A 24,704-nucleotide genomic window follows, 5' to 3' on the forward strand; every position below is an offset into this window, starting at 1 on the left:
AAACTTAGCACATGTTAGGTCAGAATCAAAGTGAGGTCATGGGGATATTTGTTGGGAAGGAGCTAATGAGGAGGATGAAGGAGATGGCTTTTGGGGCTTACACATTACAGCTTTTTCTTAGTCTTGGGGACTCAGAAATACTCTGAATGCAGAGCTCACTGTAAAGTGCTCCCCATTCCAGAATCATTAGCTGATAGGGACCCTTTTATTTTTTATAAGCAATAATTTGTTTGTATGTTAACTGTTAGGTTGGTTTTCTTGTGCCTCGGAATGTGCGTGTTAGCAGCCTTGCTAATTGACCATAAAACTGTGAAGGATTAGTTAGCCTTACTTAGGGTTAAGATTACTTTGGGGGTTTTCTTGGAATAACTCTTACACATTCTCCCATTCACTGAACCATTCTTTGATTAACATATATGGAATCTTGGAGAACTCACTGGTGCAATAATCACTTAACATTTTTATTGATGAATTAAGATAGACAGTAATAGATAAATTCTAATATAGTTCTTGTTAATGTCACTTAGTAATGGATAATTTTTCTCTTTCATTAAGTAAATCATGTCAGTATTTAAAGAAATGGATTAGAAATAAGGTGGTTGGAGGAGACTTGATTTATTAATTGTTTTAATAATGGTATTCTGCTATACTAACGGTTTAGGGCAAAAATGAACCAGACTACTTGGGTTGAACATGCAGCTTACCTACTTAGTGGCTGTGTGAGCTGAAACGAGTTACCCAGCCTTTCTGTACTTTATAGTTCCCATTTTGTAAAATGATGGTAATATAACCACGTACCTCCTACAGTTGTTAGGAAGAGTAAATAAGTTAATTTATATAAAGTGCTTAAAGCAGCCTGATGCATGACAAGTGCTACACAAAAGTTTGCATCAGCCCTGGGAGACTCCATTGCTCACTCTTGCAGGTGAGGAAATGGATATTTGGAGATGTTAACTTGTTAGGTTCCTTTGTCAGGGATGAGAAGCCATAGAAGCAGGGTTTAAACCCAGGTCAGTCTGATTCGAACCGCAGGGCTTTCTTTCCAGGGCTTTGCGCGGTCTTCCAGAATCACGACCGAAATGGGCTTTATGTCACTTCTCTATTGCGAATTGCACAAGTCTCTCTGAATTGTGTGAATTGTACTTAGTTCACTGCTTTTCGATATGTGCTTGCACGTGACATGTATCCACAACATTCCCCACTGGTGTTGAGGAGACTGCAGTCTCTTTACAATGTGGACCCTTGTCAGTTTAGAAACAGTATTTGTCTAGATTTCAGGTGTTGACAGTGCGAAAGAAGGCTGATGCGTTTGTCCTCAAGACACAGACAAGGCCTCACAGTTAAACTGTAGTAAACGACATGCCAGTTCTGCTGGCTGCAAGATTTCAAGCCGATCTTGGTATTTTAAGTGGCTTGACTTAGTATGTTAGACATCACTGGTGGGGCACAAAGCCTCTAAAAGTTGTGTTTCTTGGGCCATTGATTTTGTTTTAGTGGGTGCTGCCTATTAAAGTTTAGGAACATGGTCACAGTATCTCATTAAGAAAGTTGTTACATTATCTCATTTAATAACATGAATTAATTAACACAATTTAAAAAAATTTAAAAAAAATTTAGCATTTATTTATTTTTGAGAGACAGAAAGAGTACAAGCGGCGAAGGGCAGAGGGAGAGGGAGACACAGAATCTGAAGCAGGCTCCAGGCTCTGAGCTGTCAGCACAGAGCCTGACATGGAGCTCAAACTCACAAACTGTTTACTTTTCTTTTTTCTTTCTTTTTAAACACGGTTTTTAAAAATGTTTAGTTTTGAGAGGAAGAGACTGTGCACGCAGGGGAGGGGCAGAGAGAGAGGGAGGGACAGAGTCCCAAGCATACTCCTCACAGCACAGAGCTGGACGCAGGGCCCTATCATGACCTGGGCCAGAATCAAGAGTCGGACGCTTAACCGATGGAGCCACCCAGGCAACCCAAATTAATAACACAATTTAATTCCTAACAGAGATCTTGAATAGTGGGTCTATGTAAATTGGAAGGAACCTGTGTTTTTCACTTTCTGCTTGCATACTTTACATGCAGTGATGAGATGTGGCAGGTCGGTCTGAAAAGGAGGAAGACTGCTGAGGGTGGACACTGGCTCCTGCGTGTAAAATAAACACTAATAACTGAATCTTCAATCATGCACATCACTTTTAGAAGATACAGGCGTATCCACAGAGATGGGGAGGCTTTCTCTCTTCCTGTAGATCATCTGTTTTATTTTAGAACATTTTTTTTCTGTATCTTATAACTGGTCTTTTCCCATTGTCCTGCTGGATTTCTCCATACTTAGCTTCTCTTCCTTACTGGAAAAACCTGACTGTCATTTTTCTTCCCCCTTTTCTGGGGGGTCTTTGTTTTTCTCTATTACGTTGTCTCATTGTCATCACCAGCTTTCTGTCTGGCACTTCTTTGTATGGGAGGGCGACTTCTCACACCGTGGATTCCTCCAACTACTGTTCTCTGTCCTGAAATTTTCAGTAGGTAGGTCTTTGTTTTTCTTTTCTAACCTTTATATTTTTAAAAATTCTTAATTTCAGTATAGTTCGATATTTATAGAAGAGTTATCACATATTCCAAACTTCTCTCTTGTATTATTGATGTCTTGATATTCATATGGTACTTTGGTCCCAATGATATTCATACATTATTAGTGACTAAATTCCACACTTTATTCAGATATCCTTGACTTTTACCTGTTCGGTTCCGGACTTGCATGTAAGATACTGTATTACACTTAGTTGTTGTATCTCCTTAGACTCCTTCATCTGACAGTTTCTGAGATTTTCATTGTTTTTGATGACTTTAACAGGTTTGAAGAGTACTGGTCAGGTCTTGCAATTGTCTGCTGTGTACTTGGACATATGCCCATCACTCTGTGTGTGTGTGTGTGTGTGTGTGTGTGTGTGTGTGTGTGTGTGTTGAACAGTTCCTCACTTGATAGCAGTACAAGATGCTCCAGGCTCATCGTGTGTATTTTCTGCCTCAGGCCTAGAATCAGCTGTTAATCCGAGGAGTCCTTTGATTGGAGAATGGTGTTAGAAACCCAAATCTGGGCACTCGGAGTACTTACTGCGGCTGGGATATTCTTCCTTTCAGGCCCCCTCAGCTGACAGAGCAGGAAAATACCTATGTGTGTACTAACTCCTGTATATATGCCTCTCTGTCAGTGTTTCTGTGTGCATCCTCTCTGGATTATGCTAAATGTGAGTCCATAGTGATCCAACCGCATGGAATGTTTTAGCTTATTCCCCTTGCTTGTCTGTAACCTCTTACTGCAACAGCGGGAAACTTGGCCCTCCTTGGGCATCCCACCCACTTAATTGTTCACTTGCAGCTTACACGTACAGTTGTTTCAGAATTGTTGACACACACTCTTGTGGGGAAAATGTTTTATCAACCAGAGTGTAGTGTTGTGCATTTTTGGGGTATGAAGTTATGTATGGAGTTTTAGACTCTACTCATTTCCCATGTTACTTAGGTCAGCACCTTAACCCCCTACCACCTCCAGTGAGGAGTTTTTCCTCCATTTATAATACAGTTCCATTATTTAATCACATTCTTAATTTTGTCCTGTGATTCTTGGATCTGTGTGTGTGTGTGTGTGTGCGTGTGTGCACGTGTGTGTATGTGTGTATTTTTAAATTGGCATGCGTTAAAGTTCACATTTTGTGCTGGAAAATCATATCAGTATTGATAAGTGCAGTGTCATGTATCTGCCGTCCACCATTACAGTATCATACGGAATACTTTAACTGTTAGAAAAAAATCCCCTGCACTTCACCCATTCAGCCCTGCCCTCCTCCTTGCACCACATCCCTGGCAAATACTGATAAGTTTGTTTCTCTGTAGTTTTTGTCTGTTTTAGGGTGTCTTCTAAATGGAATCACACGAAATTTAACATTTTTACATTGTTTTTTTTTTTGTTAACAGTATGCATTTAGGGTTAATAGATGTCTTTGTGTGCCTCGATAGTTCATTCCTCTTGATCTCTGAAGAGTATTTCATCATACATATAGACCACAGGTGGCATCTCTGTTCATCTCTTTTTTTTTTTTTTTTTTTTTTTTAAATTTTTTTTTTTCAACGTTTTTTATTTATTTTTGGGACAGAGAGAGACAGAGCATGAACGGGGGAGGGTCAGAGAGAGAGGGAGACACAGAATCGGAAACAGGCTCCAGGCTCCGAGCCATCAGCCCAGAGCCTGACGCGGGGCTCGAACTCACGGACCGCAAGATCGTGACCTGGCTGAAGTCGGACGCTTAACCGACTGCGCCACCCAGGCGCCCCTCTGTTCATCTCTTAAAGGACAGCTTGGTTGATTGTGTGTTTGGAAATTATGAATAAACCTGCTACAAACATTCAATCACAGGTTTTTGTGGAGACATAAGTTTTCAAACTAGTTAGGTAAATACCCAGGAGTGTGATTTCTGCACTTTGTTTAGCTGTGTAAGAAACTACTAAGGTGTCTTCCGAAGTGGCTGTACCATTTGCTACACATCCTATACAGAAATTGGTATTGTTAGATTTTTAAAAAAATTTTATTCCTTCTAATTGATGTGCCTTTTCTCTTTAAGTTTTATTTTTATATTTTAAAAATACTTATTTATTTTGAGCAAGAGAGAGCACGAGCAGGGAAGGGGCAGAGAGAGAGGGAGAGTGAAATCCCAAGCAGGTTCTGCACTGTCAGCACAGAGCCTGATGCAGGGCTTGATCTCATGAACTCTGAGATCATGGCCTGAACTGAGATCAAGAGTCAGATGCCCAACTGACTGTCCCTCCCTTGAAGTTTTCATAAACAAAACCGCCCCTGCTGTCTTCTTACAATTTCAACATCAACAAAAGAGAAAAGAATTTTGCCTCCTGTTTTGTCATCCTTAGTGCTTTTTCAAGATTTTATGACTGAATGGAGAAACTGCTTGGAAATTCTCAATCATAGCAGAAATTGCCCATGGTACTAATGGGTAGACTCTTTATCTTTGCTTTGGTAAAAAATAAGTCTCTAAAATGGAGCTAGCCAGCATTACACAGTGGGAAATGAAATGAAATTAGGAATTTGGGTGTAAATTCTAGGTGACATCACTTGTAATCCTGTTTGTTGGAGGTGTTCAAATTTGAAGATACCCACAAGCAGTCTTGATCAATGTCCTTATGCACCCCTAGCCCCCAGAGGGCGGTAATTTGAATTCCTTTCAACACCGTCGGGACCAGTGAGTCATTCACTTCACTAAACCTCCTATTACTCTGGTCATTCTTCTGAGCAGGTTTCTCAGTCCTCTTCAACAACCTCCCATCCCTCTTCTCAGGAGATGGTATCACTTCCACTTAATATCTGCAACATTCAAGAAAGGAAGAAAGAAAGAGGGAGGGGGGAAGAAGGAATGAAGGAAGGAAAGAAAGGAAGGAAAAAATAAAGAACGAAAGAATGAATGAACTGGAGGAAGGAAGATGGAAAGGAAGGAAGAAAAGAAGCTAGGTCTGACTTAGAACAGAAGAAATCACACAGATAGGCCAGGCTGCTTGCAGAGGTTCACACATGAGCTGGTGGGGATGGCGACGCTGAGGCTCACATGTGAGAGTCTCCAGATTTGTTTATTGACTCCTCAACTGCTCTATTGCAAAAGACTAATGGCTATTTTGGTTTTTTCTCTGAGTTAGAAGGAATTCTGATTCTTTCCTTACTATGTGAGAAAGAGGTGCGTGAGCCTATATCATTTCATATGTCAGACTTGGATCTCATTTTTGTGAAGCGAGTTCATCATGATTTGGCACATTTCCTTTTTTAATGTAAATACTATTTTTTGAATCTTTTATTTTTATGTACTTATTTTTAATGTTTATTTTTGATAGAGAGCATGAGAGGGGGGAGGGGCAGAGAGAGAGGGGGACAGAGGATCTGAAGCAGACTCCATGCTGAGAACAGTAAGCCTGATGCTGGGCTTGAACTCAGGAGCTGTGAGATCATGACCTGAGCCCAAGTCAGATGCTCAACTGACTGAGCAACCCAGGTGCCCCTATTTTTTTGAGTCTTTTAAACTCAAATGGACACACTGCCTCTCCTTCTCTCTTCACTTTTTCCTTTTTATTTGATGACTTTTATTTGCAGATTCATCATTTCTACCTGTAGGTGTACTTTTTCTTTTTTATTTGGTACCTTGTTTTCTGTTTTCATTGCTCTTTGCTACAGAACTCTGACTTTGACTCAACTGTGCATTTTTATAACATGCAATTTAATTATCCTGAAAATTAATGAAAATTGACAAAGATTAGAGTTAAATTCAAGCATCCTAGGTTCTATGCTAGATGAGTTGTCATTCTTATTTGCCATGAGTTCAGATTTTCAGTCAGTTTTAAGTGTTTTTGACAGCATTTCTATCAGCTGTTTAAATTAATTTGGTGAGTAGAGTTTTATGAGTCACAATAAAAATGTTACTTAAATTAGGGCTTTTTATGTATGGCACATTCCTTTTATTATCTCACTGTTAGTCTATATTCAAAAAGCAAAATATTACTCTCTTGTTTTTCATGAGCCTTCTCAGCTAAAGATTCCCATATGCTCTATTTTCCATGTGGGGATCTAGGGAGGATTCTGTATCCTGGATGAATTCTCTAGATGCTTTAGAATCCTATCTCCCTATTTCTGTTACCCCTAATGATAGGTAGTGTGTGTGAGAGGAGATTCATTTCAGACATAGCATGACTGAACCCCAAATTCCAATTTTTTTCCCTATCATGTTTTTTACCCTAGATTTCCACCAACTCTGGTCTTAGCTTTGAAATAAGAAATGGTAATTTCTGGGGATGCCTGGGTGGCTCAGTCAATTGAACATCGACTTGGGCTCAGGTTGTGATCTCATGGTTCGGGAGTTCGAGTCCTGCCTCGGGCTTTCTGCTGTCAGCCCAGAGCCTGCTTGGGATTCTCCGTACCCCACCTCTACCTCTCCTCCTCTCTCTGCCCCTCCCCCACTCATGTGAGAATGCATTCTCTCTCGTTCTCACTCTCTCTCGCTCTCTCTCTCTCTCTCAAAAATAAATATTAAAAGAAATGGTAAATTTTCTGTGTGGATAGAGAAGATGTAGACCTGGAAATACTAGCAGCCTGTGATACAAGTGAATTTTATTGTAGTCTTCATAGGCAGCTGGTACACTGTTTCCCACCAGTGTGCCGTCTGGATCTGGTTGGGTAGGTTGTTGGGAGAGACAGTGGTTGGAGACATGAAGGATCAGGCTTCACTTACCACACAGAAAATGGGAGTCAGAAGAACCACAGTGGTGAGTCCCCCATGAAAGAGGTGTATCCTGGATGGTATGGGTAGAATGGTATTTAAGGTAAGGGAAGTGTTGGTAAAAGATGCAAAAAGGAACCAGTGGAGCCCTGACAGGAGGCAGTTGAAGAAGAAACAGATGTGATTTTCAAACGCAAGGAAGCTGAGGTAATTCCTGACTCAGACACACTGGTCAAGTTGAATATTGTTCAGAGCCAGATGAGGGGAAAAAAGAGGAAAAGCCAACTCCAAAAATTTCTATTTTTATTTTAACATTAATGAATTAATGCTTTTGCCTTTGCTAGGGAGATGTGTTTTGCATTATTGATTTGAATGCTAATCCCACAAGTGATCATTTCTACTCCAGAGTCTAAAACAGTGGATTCTTCTAGTGATGGTTCAGTAGGATCATCTGGAGACATTAGCAAGAACAACAACAACAATAACAACAACAACAACAACAACAACAACAACAACAACAAAAGACAGACTAAAACCAAACTAAAAAACCAGCCTGCAGCCACCATATATTCTGTAAACTAGATACTCTGTAAACAACAGATCCTCTGATTCATCATGTCTAGGATGGGGACCAAGAATTTGTTTAAAAATCAGCTCCCAAGAGAGCCCTGGTGTGCAGGCATGTCTTGATACTTGCATTCCAAGGCTAACCCTGCTTTTGGCCAGGTGTGCTTAGGACACTTCATTGAATTCATAGGGAATTTGGTACCAAGTTACAATTCTGCTACCCGAAGTTCTAGAATCTGGGATTCTCTTTCTGTCTTCTTTTTGATAGTGGGTTGCTGCCTTGGACAACTTTCAGTTCCTTTGACTTACTCTACTTCTGCCTATGACTTTCAACTCAGCTTTTGAACCCTAAGCAGGACCTGGGGCCCGGCTTCCCTTCTATGCCCTTTGCCTTCCAGATAAAGGTTTAATGCCTCTTGCTAGATGCTCTCTGCTATAGCCAGGCTTTCTCTTTTCTCTTTGCCAGGTATCTTTGATGCTGAGCACTGCTGACTTTGACTGCCCATCTTCATCATACATTTATGATATCATGTTGCTTTTTTTCCCCGATTTTCTCTCATCCCTGCATAAATGGATATATGAGTTATGGGTCAGTTCTCCCTTTCTCTATCCTATGTCATTAACTTTGCAAAGACATATGGTAGGTGGTTCATCCAGCATCAGAAATTGTTGGTCATAGTTTTAGTAAAATGATAGTTTTATTAACATTTTTATCCCCCATAATATCAGGACTGGAATTCAAGTAATCACCAGAGGACAGTTAGCCTAGGGGGAAATTAAGTGGGCAGTAGAGTGAGTTTGCAGCTGCCATGGGAAAGAGAAGTTGATACTGGTCTGTGAGATTTCATTGAGCGGAGTGATTCATTGAGCGGAGCGGGGTCTTTACAAAGGCGACACCAAGAGGGATTTCACCCTGAGGACATGCAGAGCACTGAAAAATGATCCTGATTCTTAAGAGTTATTGTGCTGACTAGTGCCCAGAAACATTTTGACTGAAAATACCCTTGGTTGCCTTCAATTTTCTTTTTCTTTTTTTTAATATTAAAAAAATTTTTTTTAACATTTATTCATTTTTGAGAGACAGAGAGAGAGACAGAGCATGAGTGGGGAAGGGGCAGAGAGAGAGGGAGACACAGAATCCAAAGCAGGCTCCAGGCTCTGAGCTGTCAGCACAGAGACTGATGCGGGGCTCGAACCCACAAACTGCGAGATCATGACCTGAGCCAAAGTCGGACTCTTAACTGACTAAGCCACCCAGGTGCCCCAGTTTTCTACTTTTCGTTCTGTTTCTCCACATTCTGTGTACTTCCTGCCACATCTGACCGCTGGTCACTTCTTTACTCATGTCTGGGGCTTCATACTCTTGTTCATTTATTTTTATGCTTTCATACCCTTTCTTTTTCACTATTCTGATTCTCAGTCCTACATATCAGTGAAAAGGAACAAGGAAAATCTGCATTTAAAAATTGGCTTCTCTTAATTTGTTATTACTTTTTGCTTGCATGCCACATGGAAACTTACTGTTTTAGATGGGGATTGATTCATCAGGAGACCCTAACTTGTTACAAATCTATAAAACTTCTTTAGTTTAAGGTTCTACATGATCATTGGGGTTTTAGTTGTATTAAATACAGGAAACGTTTATTAATCTAGTGATATGTGTATTATGTATATGTGTGTGTGTGTATATATATATATATATATATATATATGTAATATTGTAGGCAGTGTCTTATAAAAGAATTTTCAAATACTTTGTTCTGTCAGTACAAATATTTACTGAATATCTACTTTCTTGAGGTACCATTCTAGGTGCTGGTGATGAGCAGGGAGATAAACAAATTGGGGAGACAGACAACAAAAAATCACAAATAACAAAAACAGTGACTTGAGAGTGATAGGTACTGAGAAGAAAAATAATACCATGGAACGTAAAAGCAGGTGGGAAGGGCTTAACTAATTAATTGTGTTAGTGATAATAGTTTTTAATTCTTTTAAACAATTCTAATGGAATTTCTACAGGACTATGGTGTTTCAATGGTATTTCTGGATTCACAGTTTCAAGAATGAACTTCCTTCTTCCCTTCCTTCTTCCTTTCCTTCTTTCCTTCCTTCCTTCCTTCCTTCCTTCCTTCCTTCCTTCCTTCCTTCCTTCCTTCCTTCCTTCCTTCTTTTTATCATTTACCCTAATGTGAAGGCAGTTGATAAAAGTTCAGGTTTCTCTGCTCATGTCTCAGTAGCGATTGCTTCAAGAGAAAGGCAGTGATGCTGTGTCGGTATTTTGGACAAGAAAAGGTCCCAACTGGTATTCCCCATACCACAGACATTTGGTGAGTACTCTCAACCTATCAGGCCTCTGCTGGTTCTAGAGATTTGACAGTGACTCAGGCAAACATAATCTCTGCTGTCCTGGCATTGCCAGTTTTCAGAAGCTCATGGGAAAACCACATGACGTGAAGAATAGAACTTGTGTACTTAATGAGAAGAATGGAAGACAGCCATTTTAAGAGAAGTGGGAACACCATCCCCAAATAGGCTGAGAAATTTGGGATTCAAAATTCCTCTATGTGGTAATCGGGAGAACTGTGTTTTTTAAATTTTTTTTTTAACGTTTATTTATTTTTGAGACAGGGAGAGACAGAGCATGAACAGGGGAGGGTCAGAGAGAGGGAGACACAGAATATGAAGCAGGCTCCAGGCTCTGAGCTGTCAGCACAGAGCCCGACGCGGGGCTAGAACTCACCGACCGCAAGATCATGACCTGAGCCGAAGTCGGCCGCCTAACCGACTGAGCCACCCAGGCGCCCCTGGAGAACTGTGTTTTTAAAAAATCCTAAATCAAATGCATCCTTGGCTTTCTCCCTCTCATTCTCATGCTCTGTCTAATGCACACACACACCTATGTACATAAGTATATCTGTGGACGTGTATATAGACACACATCTATAAATTACATAGTGCTTTACTATTTATAAAAACTTGAATGTATATTATTTTGTACTCTGTTAAACGTTAACCTCTATGGTTAACTGTTGTCATTCCATTTTATGGATGAACTCATTAAAGCCCACATTGTGACTTACGCAAGATCACTTAGCTAATAAATGATTGAGGTTGGTTTGAATATAACTTTTCTAACTATAGGAAAAAAACATAGTTCTTTTTACCAGGTCACATTTTTTTGTGTCTGAAAATAGTAATTTTAACACATGTCCTATTTAAAAGAACCATCCCTGTTTCTTAAAAAAGAAAAGAAAAGAAAAACCAACTTGGTGTGTGTGTGTGTGTGTGTGCATGTATTACCGTAAACTACTGTATGTGTGTGTACACACACACACACACACACTGTTTCTGTATATACTGTATCATGTACATATAATACTCCTTATTCATATATATACATACACACACACATACACACACACACACACACACACACACACACACAACTTTGGCCAGTTCCTTGAACTAAAAGACATTTTACAAATAATTTTTGCTAATGCCGATTCTGGCTATACAAGTATTCTTCTATGAAGATAGAAAAAAATAAGGATCTAGAGAGCAAGGGTTTTGAACTGATAAAGATGGGAGGAATCTGCTTATCCTTCTATTAAAGCACATTTCATGGTGTGCTTCCTGATTGTCTCCAGGTCTTTCTCTCCACCTTGACTGTGGGTACCTAGTGGTTAGGTGCTGTATTAATGCTTTGTAACCACACCAACAAGGCAGAGGGCCTGGAAGAGTAGGTGTCTGGGAAGTACTGTTGGAAGGACAAAGGCTGAGGAACTGTTTCAGAGGAAGGAAAGCTAAATACACTAGACAAATGCAGCGAATAATCCCGTATTGGATCCTGTGCTAGGAAAGAGCCATGAAGAACATTATTGGGCCATTAAACGAATTTGGAATATGGACTGTGGATTAGATAATATTGTCCAAAGTTAAATTTCCTCATCTTCAAAATTGTACTGTGGTTATGTAAGGGAACATCTTTGTTCTTAGGAAATATGCATTGAAGTATTTAGGGGTAAAGGAAAGGACCTGTGCCACTTAATTCTCAAATTGTGTGTGTGTGTGTGTGTGTGTGTGTGTGTGTGTGTGTGAGAGAGAGAGAGAGAGAGAGAGAATGAGAATAAGACAGATGAGATAAATTGTTAAAGAAAAAGGGAGTTTTGGTACTATTCTTGCAACTTTCCTCTAAGTTTGAGATTATATCAAAATGAAATATTTCTAAAAGCTGTTGAATAAAATTATAATTAAGATAGATAAGTCCAAAGGGACTTTTTATTTCTACTTGGTTGTAGCCCCAGTTAAAAAAAATCCAAACCCAAACTAAAACACCTGAATAAGAGCCTGTAGTCTGTTTTTATACTTAAGTGTGTTTTTTCCCCTAACCTCACTCATGAAAGCACCAAATTTTATACATGTAATCAGTGTCCAGAGTAGAGCCCATCTATGGGGTGCATTTCCTCATTCTCTGGTCTTGCTTATTGACCTAATGTAGCACTAAGGGTCTTGTAGATGAAATTAGAATAGTGTCTGAACATAATCCTACTCTATTTTCCTAATACTGCAGGGAATTGGTCTCAGAACAGGTGATTCATGCCTCTACGTTCCAGATCATCTTATTGTTTTCCCTGTAGAAAAATATGCAGGAATGAGAGCACGTGTTTCCACACCATGAAAATGATAAAACTGCTGACTGCTTGTATTGCTTGTTAATCTCCTGATGCTCTCGTAAATGGCAGGTACACTCCACATACACCTTCCTTCTTGTAATCCCTTTACTCTTAGGGCAGTTTTGGACTTCCCAAATACGTTCATGGAATTCAGAAGCCTCATCAATCATTGACATAATCTCTCCTGTAGACTGTGATTTTTTTGATTGCTTCCCTGACATTTTAAATACCCAGGGTAAAAGATTTTTCACAGTCTGTCATCAGTCATTAGATACTATTGCAATGTACTATTAAAGTGTTTCTATGTTTGGGACGCCTGGGCGGCTCAGTCTGTTGAGCGTCCGACTTCGGCTCAGGTCATGATCTCACGGTCTGTGAGTTCGAGCCCCGCGTCGGGCTCTTTGCTGACAGCTCAGAGCCTGGAGCCTGCTTCAGATTCTGTGTCTCCCTCTCTCTCTTCCCCTCCCCTGCTCATGCTCTGGCTCTCTCTGTCTCAAAAATAAATAAAAACATTAAAAATAATAATAATAAAAAAATAAAGTGTTTCTATGTTTAGTAGCAGTGCTTTCTGTCTCTGTCTATAGCAGTGTGTACAGTTAAACAGAATCTTCACCTTAAGCAGGACATCATGCTAAGTAGCTGTTCAGTATTTCAACTGAGCTAGTAGGAGTTCAAAGTGAACTGTTTAGAGGTGATGAAAAACCCTTTGACTGAAACTATATATGGTTAAAATGACCTAGGCTCAGTCGTTGCAATTCCTAGTGGGTCAGAGCATCTGACACATGCTAGATATACTAATTTTCTTTCTTGTTGTACAGATGGAATACTTTTCAAGAACATATCCATTTTTTTAATGTTTATTTTTGAGAGAGAGAGACAGACAGTATGAATGGGGGAGGGGCAGAGAGAGGGAGACAAAGAATTCGAAGCAGGCTCCAGGCTCTAAGCTGCCAGCACAGAGCCCAACGTGGTTCTCAAACTCAAGAACTGCGAGATCATGACCTGAGCCTAAGTCGGACACTTAACTGACTGAGCCACCCAGGCGCCCAAAGAACCATATCCATTTTAAATGCATGTCTGTGTAATTCTTGAAAACCTTAATTGTTGTATAGAAATAACGGGATTTAAGTGAATTATACTCAAATTTCAAACTTGTTTAGGATCAGAAGCCAACATACAAGGCAGATAAATGTCATTTAATGTCTCCCTACGTATTTTTAACCACCCCCCTCCAATCTGACATCCAGACATGCATTTTCATGCTGTGACATACTTGACAATCTTGATCCTTAGGGGGCACAATTTTTAATTAAATGGTGGGCTGAATCTAGTTACTGATGGGAGGCAGAAATTTAAGTAACAGTGGTATATTCACAAACCGCTGTGGCTGCTTCTACTTTAGTACTCAAGAAAAATAGGGATTTGGGGGATAGAGTATATCTTAGTACTACTGTTACCACAAACAGGCTTGCCTGCCCTTGGTTTCATTCTTGTCTTATTTATCTACATATTTGGATCATTCTGATAAGTGAAACGGATGTTATAGTAAGCTTCACTGTTGGCTCAGTTCTACTGGCAGCAGAATTGTAGTTTATTGGTTCACTGTTTTAAAAGAAGATCGCCCATATTGTAAGGTTTGCACTTGGAACAAGGTTACCATGGTCACAAAGCTAAAAAAAAAAATCTGTGTCTTTGCCTTCTAGGGCACCAGGCCAACCACTTCATTGTCACTGGGATAGAAAAAGCAAACTCTGTTGACCATTGACATGCTTCTGGAAGCTAGAAAGGAAATAGCAATATTCTGGCAAGTCCTGGGAATGGACTGAGGAGAGAAAAGCCATTTTTTTAAAATTTTGCTTTTAATTATGAATTTCTCTACCGCGCATTAAAGAAGTGCTTTGGAAAGCATGTGGCATCTTTTGTTGACTGAAAGTTCAAGATCTTACAGCTCTGTAACATCTTCTTCCTGTCAAGTACTAGATTTGGGTGACCTTTGGAAAATGCTTTTTTGTTTGCTTTCAAATATTAAGAAAGATTTCTCATAGAACCTTTGTTTTCTTTAGGAGTTAAGGAGTGGTAGGGCGGGGATAAATGTTTATATGAAAATGAAGAACTCTGAATCCAGACATTTTTGTTTTACATCTCCTTTGGGTCACGTGGCCCGTAAACTGACCTATTAAGCTGTCTATAAGAAGAAACTAAGCCTTTGGTGCTGTTTTCTTCCTCTTGCACCTTCTTTGTCCCATAGTTTTTCCTCCCTCCCCTCTGTAACAAGTAGAGTGTTTTCTTCTTTGTCCTCCTCTGCTTGCTTGTGATGACCGTAGGGAGGGTCTGAGTGATAGGACACCAGTTGGATAGTAGGACGTGCTCACAAGGCACTGATGAAGTCAGCCTAATTTGGGAAATGACTCTTGTTTGGACATTTTAAGAGATAAGAACAGGAGATGATTCTTAGGTTAAGTCTCCAGGATCTGCCAGCGCATCTCAGAGGTAGACTGTACTCAGCTTACTGTCTTCATTCCTCATCTGCCCCAAATTTAATGATTGGGGTTTTCACTAAAATCACCCAGTCTTTGGCATTCTTTTGCATTGATTTGTTGTATGTGTCCTATTGTGATAATGACAAAGTTGGCTTACTGGTTTTTGGCTGACAGAGTGCTTTTATTAGTGATTATTTTATTCTTCCTTAAATTTTCCTCATTGGTCCCTCTGCTAAGTTGTGCATAAATGAGGATCTAACACGTACCCATGTGGGCTCTCACTGTTACCACCACCACCACTTTTGCTTTGGAATGGGAATAATTTAAGAACTTAAAGCCACAGACTTATTAGTATCCAGTCCATATTTTCTGCATTATCTACATTTCTATATTAATGAGCCCCCTCATGTTTCAGTTAAAATTTAAAGCAACCTAAATATTCATTTATTCATTCACACATCTACTGAACAAATATATATATTGTACACTGGGTACCTTGTGTAGGCTCTGATTTACTCAGCCAAGTATAATGGAATGCTATATAAATTCATTATAGAGCATTCTGTTCTCTCTTTCTCTTTGGGCTTCTGAAGCATCCTGTTCCGAGCCTTGGGTCAAAGACACTATAATGCAGAACATAATCTGCCCTGATTCCTTAGTATATCTTCCTATTAGACTTAGTTGTGCCATATTACAACCTATAAACCTTTAGTATCAGTAGATTGAAACCTTCCCATCCTCTTGGTAATGGCCCACACCTTAGATTTTTTTGAAGAAATAATTCAAAACAAGAAGAAGAATCTTTAAATAATGGCTCGATGGCGTTTATTGAATGCTCTTTATAATGACAAAATATTGGCAACAACCAACTGTCTTACTGTGAGGAAATGGTCAATTAAAATATGATCTGCTTCCGAGGACATTAAGCAGCTGTTGCAGTGAGAACAGTGTGGCAAGATGACACTGTGGTGTGGGAGAATGTTTATGATGTTGTGATAGCCTGATTTCCCCAGGAAACAGATGAAGATTTGTGCTCAGGAACCCTTAGGATTAGTGACACAACCAGGCAAACCCCTGTAGGTTTCAAGTCCTGAGAATAACGCTTTGTGGCTCGCAGCTCCACCCTCCAATCATCCCTTTTTCTGAAAGTTAGGTAGCACGTGTTTACAGCTTTGTAGTTTCACCAGACTACTTCCTTGTGAGAATGTGAAGAAAGGAGAGGCTCCAGCGTTCATGTGCTGTCACAGGAAAGGACTCTGCTCAGCTTTTCACAGTTACCCTCCATGGAGACCAGGAAGCCTCATCTTTGCATTGCAGTGCATGTCTTTGGATGCAGGCTGCCCTGGGGAGGGGACAGGACATTGGGCCAGGCAGCCTTATTTAGCTGAAGGCAATTCTAGAGCAAGACTCGGCTGAGCACCGACAGCCACAAATAACCCCAGCATCTGTTAGAGATAAATGATTACACACACACAAAAAATAGAAACCAAGTGTTTTTGTGTCCATTGTGAATCCAGCTTTGTAAAATATGTGTATGGGTATGTACAGAAACTGGAAGGGGACACAGAAAAAAATGAGCACAGCTATGTCACAAAAGCGAAAGAAGTCATCAGGGCATAACTCTTTCCCCAAAGAAACCGTGAATCCAAACAGATCGTAGGTTCCTTTACAGTAACAGAGGAGCTCAGGTGTATATGGTCTCCTCTCCTGATTTAAAAATATGGCCATTTTTGTTAATTCTTGTGTGTCTCAGGCTTGCCTTTGCATTCTATTCGTGGAATATGTCTGGATGTGGTGTGATGAACGTAGCTCAGTGTTCTGTCAGATTCCCATGGAAATAGTAACACACATCAACAATCTCTGCTCATCTTTTTCTAGGGTGGCCTCACCCATGATGCCGAAGACACAGTGGCTATGCATTCAGTTCCTCTGGGTGCCATCAATACTGTTTTTCCATAGTCCTCAATTGATTTTCTACCTGGCCTAGCATCTTCTGTATGCATGATATAAAGGGAATGGAGTATGAAAACTGTGGATGGGTCAGAGCAAATAAATCAAATAGGACACTGGAAAACAGTTTGCAGTGTATACTCTAGTGAGGATGAATAAATACAGACATCTCTTTTCCCCAGTTAGAACACATATACACACAGGGCTGAAACCTGGCGTCAAAGCATCTCACATTAGCTCCTCTTACCTCAAATAGACCTCTTTTTCTGCCGCTTTCTTGTTCCCTTCCTCCTCATAACTTGTAATGTCCTTCCAAAACACACATGCCATGTATCTTTTTTCTCATGTACTCTTGCCTTTCACATCCATTTAAGATCATTCTTTTGAGCTGCCTTTAATGCATTTTGAATTAGTTCTTTGAAAATAAGATGAGAAGACAAAGGAGAGCCTGTGAGCTATTTTCAGGGACTTTAAAGGATTTTTGTGGGGAGAGCAGAGTGTATAATAGAACCAGTGAGCCAAAGTGATAGGAATAGATTGTTTCTCTGTGGAAGAAGGAAGGAACTATGTGATCACTAGAGATAGTATTGGGAGAGCATGCTTCAGGAGTTCCTCATCACGGGTGGTGTAGAAGTAGACGAAGGATGACTATTTATGAGGAATACTATATATTTTTAAGTTTATTTATTTATTTTGAGACAGAGCACAAGCTGGGGAGGAACAGAGAGAGAGAGAGAGAGAGAGAGAGAGAGAGAGAGAATCCCAAGCAGTCTCCACACTGTCAGTGCAGAGCCTGATGCAGGGCTCGAACCCACGAACCATGAGATCATGACTTGAGCTGAAATCAATAGTTGGACACGTAACTGACTGAACCACCTAGGTGCCCGAGGACTACTGTATTTTGACAGAGGTTAGACTGGCTAGTGCAGTTCCAGGGCATCTGATAACTTCGTGTCACTGATCTTGTGTGAAACAGTGTACCTACAAATGCTCTTTTAAATAAACATGCACATAGTCCCATGCTGTTGTCCTCCAGAAGGACATAATTACTAGGATTGGTTCTTTGTAAATTCTGTAAAGGCTGCCATGTGCTAACTGTAATAGCCACATCGTGGACGTATGATGTACTAATTTCTGTCACACTTAAAATCTGATGCTATTGGATAAGGAAACACATAGATTTAGTCTTTGGCTAATTTCTACCTAATTCATTTGGAAAGTGGTGAAAATTTTCAGATTCTCCTCAATTTTATTTCTTTACTGTAACACAACTTTCATTCCAAATCCTAATCGTTTCTGTACAAATTGGTCAGACACGTAGCTCCCAAGACTGGGTTGCAGCAGTTCAGGAGGGTGACTTACACAGCTGAACAATTGTAGAGGCGTAGCAATGAAAGAGGCATTAGCAGTGATTAATGGCTCCGAGTAAGCCCTCTGAGGATCTGTCCTTGTGGAAATGAAACTCTCCTGCCATCGCTACAGTGGCCTCCAATTTGAGCAGGGACAGTCGTCATCAACGGAAGCCAGAGTCCATGCATATTTGCACTGTGATTCCCTCTCCAACCTTCTTAGCCACCAGGTGAAAGATTGGGAGAGGTACAGGCATGAGAAATGATGAGAGCAGGTCTCTGTGGGGAGATGCCAAAGCCTGTGAGCCATTGCCCTATTTACACAATGCAAAAATGCAGGTTTTGGGTACTGGGCTGAAGCAGGTGCTTGGCCAGCTCCTCTTTGTAATTAGATTGTGTGTGTGTGTGTGTGTGTATGTGTGTGTGTGTTCTTTGAATCTGTACCACACTGCTGCTGGGCTTTTGGCTTAGTATCTTCCACAGCAGCGTGCCAGGGTGCTGGGGAAGGAAGGCTGGAAAGTGTGAGGAGCCCTTTGTCACCAGACAGGTGGCCCACAAGCATAGCACAGGCTCTGATAAGGCCACTTCGTGATCCATGTGCTGCCCTGAGTCTGTCCATTTCTTAGTTCTCACCTGTGGCTATGTTTTGGTAAAGGAAGAAGAATTCATCAAATAAGCATTTACATCTATTAAACTGGTCATTTGGTAGAACTTTTCCATGCTTGTGTAAAAAGACTGCCATTAAGTATTGAAGGGTCTGAAAAACAGAAAGGGAAAAATTATATATCAACAACATAGTCCAGTATACCTACTATATATATTATACAATACATACATCCTATACATTAGACATGAACAGTTACACACAGCTGTATTTGTTAACATATTATTGATTCTTCTGTTTACCCAGAAAATCCACTATGGGCAAGTCAGTGTGCCAGTGATTAGGGTTACAGCCATGGTCTTAGCTTCTCTAAAATTCAGTGTTTCTCTTCCAGGACCTTTACATAATGTTCTTTTGTTCTGGAATGGTTTTCTTTCTGTCTGTTCCTTCTTGGCTGCTTAGATGACTTGTATTTATCCTTCACTTTTTAAAGGATGCTTTCTTTGACCCAATAGATTATATTATGTCCCTGTTACATGCCCTCAAGTACTATGCCCTTGTCATTTTAACACTAACATCGTGTGTCTTCTTTTGGATTATTGTTGTATTACGTGTTCAGTTAGTGGATTATTCATTCTTTCCTGTAGCTCAGTAAGAGTAAGAGCCATGTCTGTTCTGATCAGTAGAGTATTGCCAGTACTCAGCACGGAGACTCAACCAGAGCAGGTGTTCCTCCGTTTTCTTTAATTTCTATAAAGCAGTGAATACATGTTAAATAAGATGTAACTCTTGTCTTCAGAGAGGTCAAGTCTGGTGAGGGGGTGCACAAACCAGCAAGTATCATGGGATAAATTCTAGGGGGTAATCACAGTGTGCTTGAGAAGCCCAAAAGCAGAGGCAGCTCAGCCTGCGTGTCAAGGAAAGCGTTCCAGAGGAATTTTGGTGTGTGGATCTGCAAGGTGAGTCTAAGCAGATGACTAGCTAAGTGGGTTAGGAGAACAGAATTCCAGTAAAGAAATAAAACAGAAGAAAACGGAAAGCGAGCATATGCAGGAGCCTGTACACGAGGGAGAGTTTGTTGAGCATGTTTGGGAAACTCCCAAGTGGTTCCTTCTGGCTTGTGCAGAGATGTGACACGGGGAAATTGGCGAAGGTGAGGATGGACCCAAAGGGAAAGCCGGGTCAAACTTTGCTGGGTTTGTATTTTATTCTAAAGGCAGTGGACAGTAATGGCGGGGGGGGCTTTAAGCAGAGAAATGATATGGAAGATTTGTGGTTTCGAAGAGTGCATAGAAAATGGATTGCAGAGAGACTGGAAAGCAGAAAAGTTGGTTAGGAAGCTGTTGAAATAATTCTAGACTATTAATCATGGCGGCCTAAACAAAGTGGTATTTAGGACAGAGAGACTGACAGACTATTGGGAGGTATAGCGTGCACATGGAGACAGACACATGCACACACCCACACGTAAACTTTTACAAAAATAAAATTGTACTATACACATTATTCTGACAGTTGTATTTATTTTATTAAAAATTTTTTATTTATTTACTTTATTTATTTAAATTTAGATCTTATCTCTTACAAACTCAAATATGTCTTGATGTCTGTATGTTTGCCACTTTTGATTAAGAGATACATGTACTGTCCTAGATTTTCTTCTATAGTATTTATTGTTTTGTCTTTTACATTTTAAGCTTCTAAGTGATCTACAGTTTGATTTTGTGTGTGATCTGAGATAAGATTTACTTTTGTTTTCCACATGGCTAGTGCCATTTATTAGGTAAACCATTCTTTCCCCCATTGAATTAAAATACTATTTTGTGCTGCATTAAAACTTGTCATATGCACAGTTTTACTTCTGAATTCTCTATTCTGACTCAGTGATCTCTCTGTTTGTCCCTATGGAAATAAGAAATTTAACTGTGGTCTTTTTCATTTATTCTAGTGTCTGTTTGCTCCCCAGTATTCCTATTCAAGCATTCTGCGCTATTCTAGATACTTATTCTTACATAGGAATTTTAAAATTACTATACTGGCAAGAAGCCAGCCTGGAAATGCATTAAACGTCTACATTAATTTTGGGGGAATATATAGTTTCATAATAGTATGTCTTTATATTCTAAAATACAGAATATTTTCCCATTCGTTAGGTTTTGTTTGCTGTGTTAAGATTTAATACTTTTCTTAATATAAGTTAGATGCCTTTCTCATGTAGTCATGTTGACTACAGTTTTTTATTTCTACTTAGAATATTTTCCCATTTCTACTTCTAGTTTTTTATTGCTAATACAGAGAAAAGCTATTGATTCTAAACTTATTTTATATTCAGCTACTTTAGCACAGTTTTAAAATACTAGTCTTTTTTTTTTTTATAAAGTGTATGTTGTAAAGAAATCTAGTAAGCAAGAAAGAGCCTCCAATCAGAAGACTTTCTACGTCTTCTTCATTAGCAAAAAGATAATTTTACTCTTTTTTCCAGTGTGTATACTCATTATCTCCTAGCATGTGCTGGAAACTCCAACCTACCTTGAATAGCAAAGATGATGCCAAGCCCACTCATCTAATCTCTGACTTTAGTTGAAATGTGTTTAGTGTTTTATCCTTTGAACAAAAGTTTTACTTCCAGTTTTTGGAAAGCAGCATTTAATTATATTGGAGCAGTTTCTTTATATCCCAATTTTACTCAAAATTATTAAGACCATTAAATTTCAGACTCATCAGAAACTACTGATAGAATTTTACCGTTTTCTCATTTAATTTTATTCATGTAGATGATATTTTTTTGTTGATAGATTTTCTGCCATTGATCTATGTTTTTATTTCTGATATAAATACTATTTGGTCAGAATGTATTATTCTACAAATTTATAGATTCATTTTGCTACTATTCTAGTAAATATTCATAAGACAAATTGGTTTTACTATACTATGTCAAGTTTTGGTATTACAGTTGTGTGGTCTTAATAAAAATAATTGAGTGATTTTAATATTTTTTTCTGTGGCCTGGAAATATTTAAATAACTGGAATTATTTATTTTAATGACTAGTCAGAACTCACATTGCCCATTTCTTGGTGAATTTTGATCATTTCTATTTTGCCATAAAATTATCTATTTAACATTACATTTACACATGCAATTGTATGTGGCAAACATTGCAATTTTTTTTGATTCCTCTATTTCTTCTCAATATGTGTCTATGTCTTCTTTCTCATTCCTAATTTAGTATATTTTTCTTTTAGTTTCAGCTTTTACCTATTAAGTTTTTAAAACCTTGGAGCACCCGATTGGCTCAGTGGGTTAAGCGGTCAACTCTGGTCCAGGTCATGATCTCACGGTTCGTGAGTTCAAGTGCTGTGTTGGGCTCTGTGCTGACAGCTCAGAGCCTGGAGCTGCTTTGGATTCTGTGTCTCCTTCTCTCTCTGCCCCTCCCCTGCTCATGCTCTTTCTATCTCAAAAATAAACTTAAAAAAAAAAAAAAACTCAACACAGTTTTCTTAATTTTACAGTTTTTGTTTGCTTACTTTTTGCTGGAAACATTGATTACATTTTTTTTCTTTTTTTTTTTTTAAATTTTTTTTTTTATTTTATTTTTATTTTTTTTTATTTTTGGGACAGAGAGAGACAGAGCATGAACGGGGGAGGGGCAGAGAGAGAGGGAGACACAGAATCGGAAACAGGCTCCAGGCTCCGAGCCATCAGCCCAGAGCCTGACGCGGGGCTCGAACTCACGGACCGCGAGATCGTGACCTGGCTGAAGTCGGACACTTAACCGACTGCGCCACCCAGGCGCCCCTGATTACATTTTTAAGTACAGTTTTTGCTGTGCCTCAGGATTTGTATGAAGTAGTCTTCTTTTCATTGCTTTCTACAAGTTATAATTCTAATTTTGATTGTCTCTTTAATTCAACAGAGTATTGCTCACCTTCTAAATAGATAGGACTTTGGGTTATCTTTTTGTTATTTACAAATATTTATTATTTTTATTACTATTATAAAATGTCATCTGCAAAATCTTTACTTAAAAATATATTACGGGAATTTTCTGACCAAGTATTTGAGGAATTTTTATAATTCTTCCTATGTATGCAAACACATATATGAAAGCACATGCATATATGTGTGTGTGTGTGTGTGTGTGTGTATGTGTGTGTATACTTATGCATATATGTGTTTGGACTTTGCTTGTGTTATTTTAATTTCATTTTTCCATTGACCTTACTTTTTGATCAGTTTTTATTTTTTATTGCTGATATGTATTTAATTAATCATTGACTTTGCTTTTTTAATCTTTGATCTTTTTGATTCTGAAAAAGGCACATTAAAGTTTCCCACTATAATTTTATTTTTATTAAGTTCATTTATTGTTATGTTGTATATGTTATTTAATTTCTCTATGATTTTGCTTTTCTGTTAGATGCATATGATCCTGAGAGATCTATATTAAAGTTTCCCAGGAGAATTGTATAGGATTCCTTCATTCTTAATTTTTAAATATATGAGCTTTATTGAAATATAATTCACATACCTTATAATTTAAACGTACCCATTTAAAGTGTATTCTTCAGGGTTTTTAGTATACCCAAAGTTGTACAACCATCACTAAATCAATTTTAAAACATCACTACATAAAAAAAAAAAAATGTATCCATTAGCAATCAGTTCCTAATGGTTTTTACTTTGTGTATTTAACGGCAATGTTGATTGGTTTAAGTCTTCTTTATATTTTGTGGTTTTGTTATATAATGTCTCTCGTTATCCTGATTTACATTTTTAGCTTAAATTATGCCTGGCTTGATATTAATCCTGCTCCTTGCTTATTTTTCTTGTAGTTTTCTGGAAGTTGTTGCCTACTGATTTATTTTTAAATCACTTTTTATAAGTGCCCCTCTTGTGGATGAAAAGAGAGTTCCTGCCATTTGACGGGAGGTTTTGCTTATACTTACAGAAATGCATAATTTACTTGATTTTCTTTCTTCTGTCCTGATTTCTGATTATTTTCCAACCTCTTTCCTTATCATTTTCTGTATTGATGAAGTTGAATCAACATATGTGCAGGGGTGTGTGGGTGGCTCAGTTGTTTGAGTGTCTGACTCGATTTTGGCTCAGGTCATGATCTCACAGTTAGTGAGTATGAGCCCCACGTGGGGCTCTGTGCTTACAGCTCAGAGCCTGCTTGGGATTCTGTCTCTCCCTCTTCCTCTCCCTCTCCATCTCCATCTCCCTGCTTCTCCCCTGCTGGTGTGCATGCTTACTCTTTCTCTCTCTGAAAATAAACTTAAATATAAACATATGTTTTTACCTTCATAATTTGAAAGTTCTACTGTGCTTGCCCATAACTGATTACCTTCATTTGCTGTTACTCAAATTAGACCCACGTTTGTCTCATGGTCTTAAAACAAATTATTACCTGTTTTCCTACTAAGACTGTATTTTGTCTCTCCTCACCCTGATTCCATTGAGAAGAGACTTTTAGAATGCTGATAATGCCTTCGTTCCCAACCTCCCAACTCCTGGATTTTACTCCGATTGCTTACCTCCAGATTATGGATAAAATACATCTTGGAGGAGTCAATAGTTTCTCTTTGCCCTTATTTCATGAATTTTTATTTAACACTTATTAATTTGCAGATAGTCTGTCATTATCCTGTATCCCATTATCCCGTGTGTTAGTGTGTGTGTGTGTTTGTGTGCGTGCGCGTGTGCCCTTATTAAATCTGGCTGAGGGGCGCCTGGGTGGCTCAGTCGGTTAAGCGGCCGACTTTGGCTCAGGTCACGATCTCGCGGTCCGTGAGTTCGAGCCCCGCGTCGGG

The 24,704-nt window shown here is 39.1% G+C and overlaps 1 protein-coding gene across 1 annotated transcript in view; it reads left to right on the forward strand.

The window, feature by feature from the left end:
- The window catches only part of GUCY1A2 (guanylate cyclase 1 soluble subunit alpha 2), a 324,265-nt gene that overhangs the window by 44,181 nt on the left and 255,380 nt on the right, over window positions 1-24,704 (forward strand). The window lies entirely within an intron of this gene.

This window comes from Panthera pardus, unplaced genomic scaffold, assembly GCF_024362965.1.
Source record: "Panthera pardus isolate Hobbes unplaced genomic scaffold, ASM2436296v1 HiC_scaffold_12, whole genome shotgun sequence".
Lineage (NCBI taxonomy): Eukaryota > Metazoa > Chordata > Mammalia > Carnivora > Felidae > Panthera > Panthera pardus.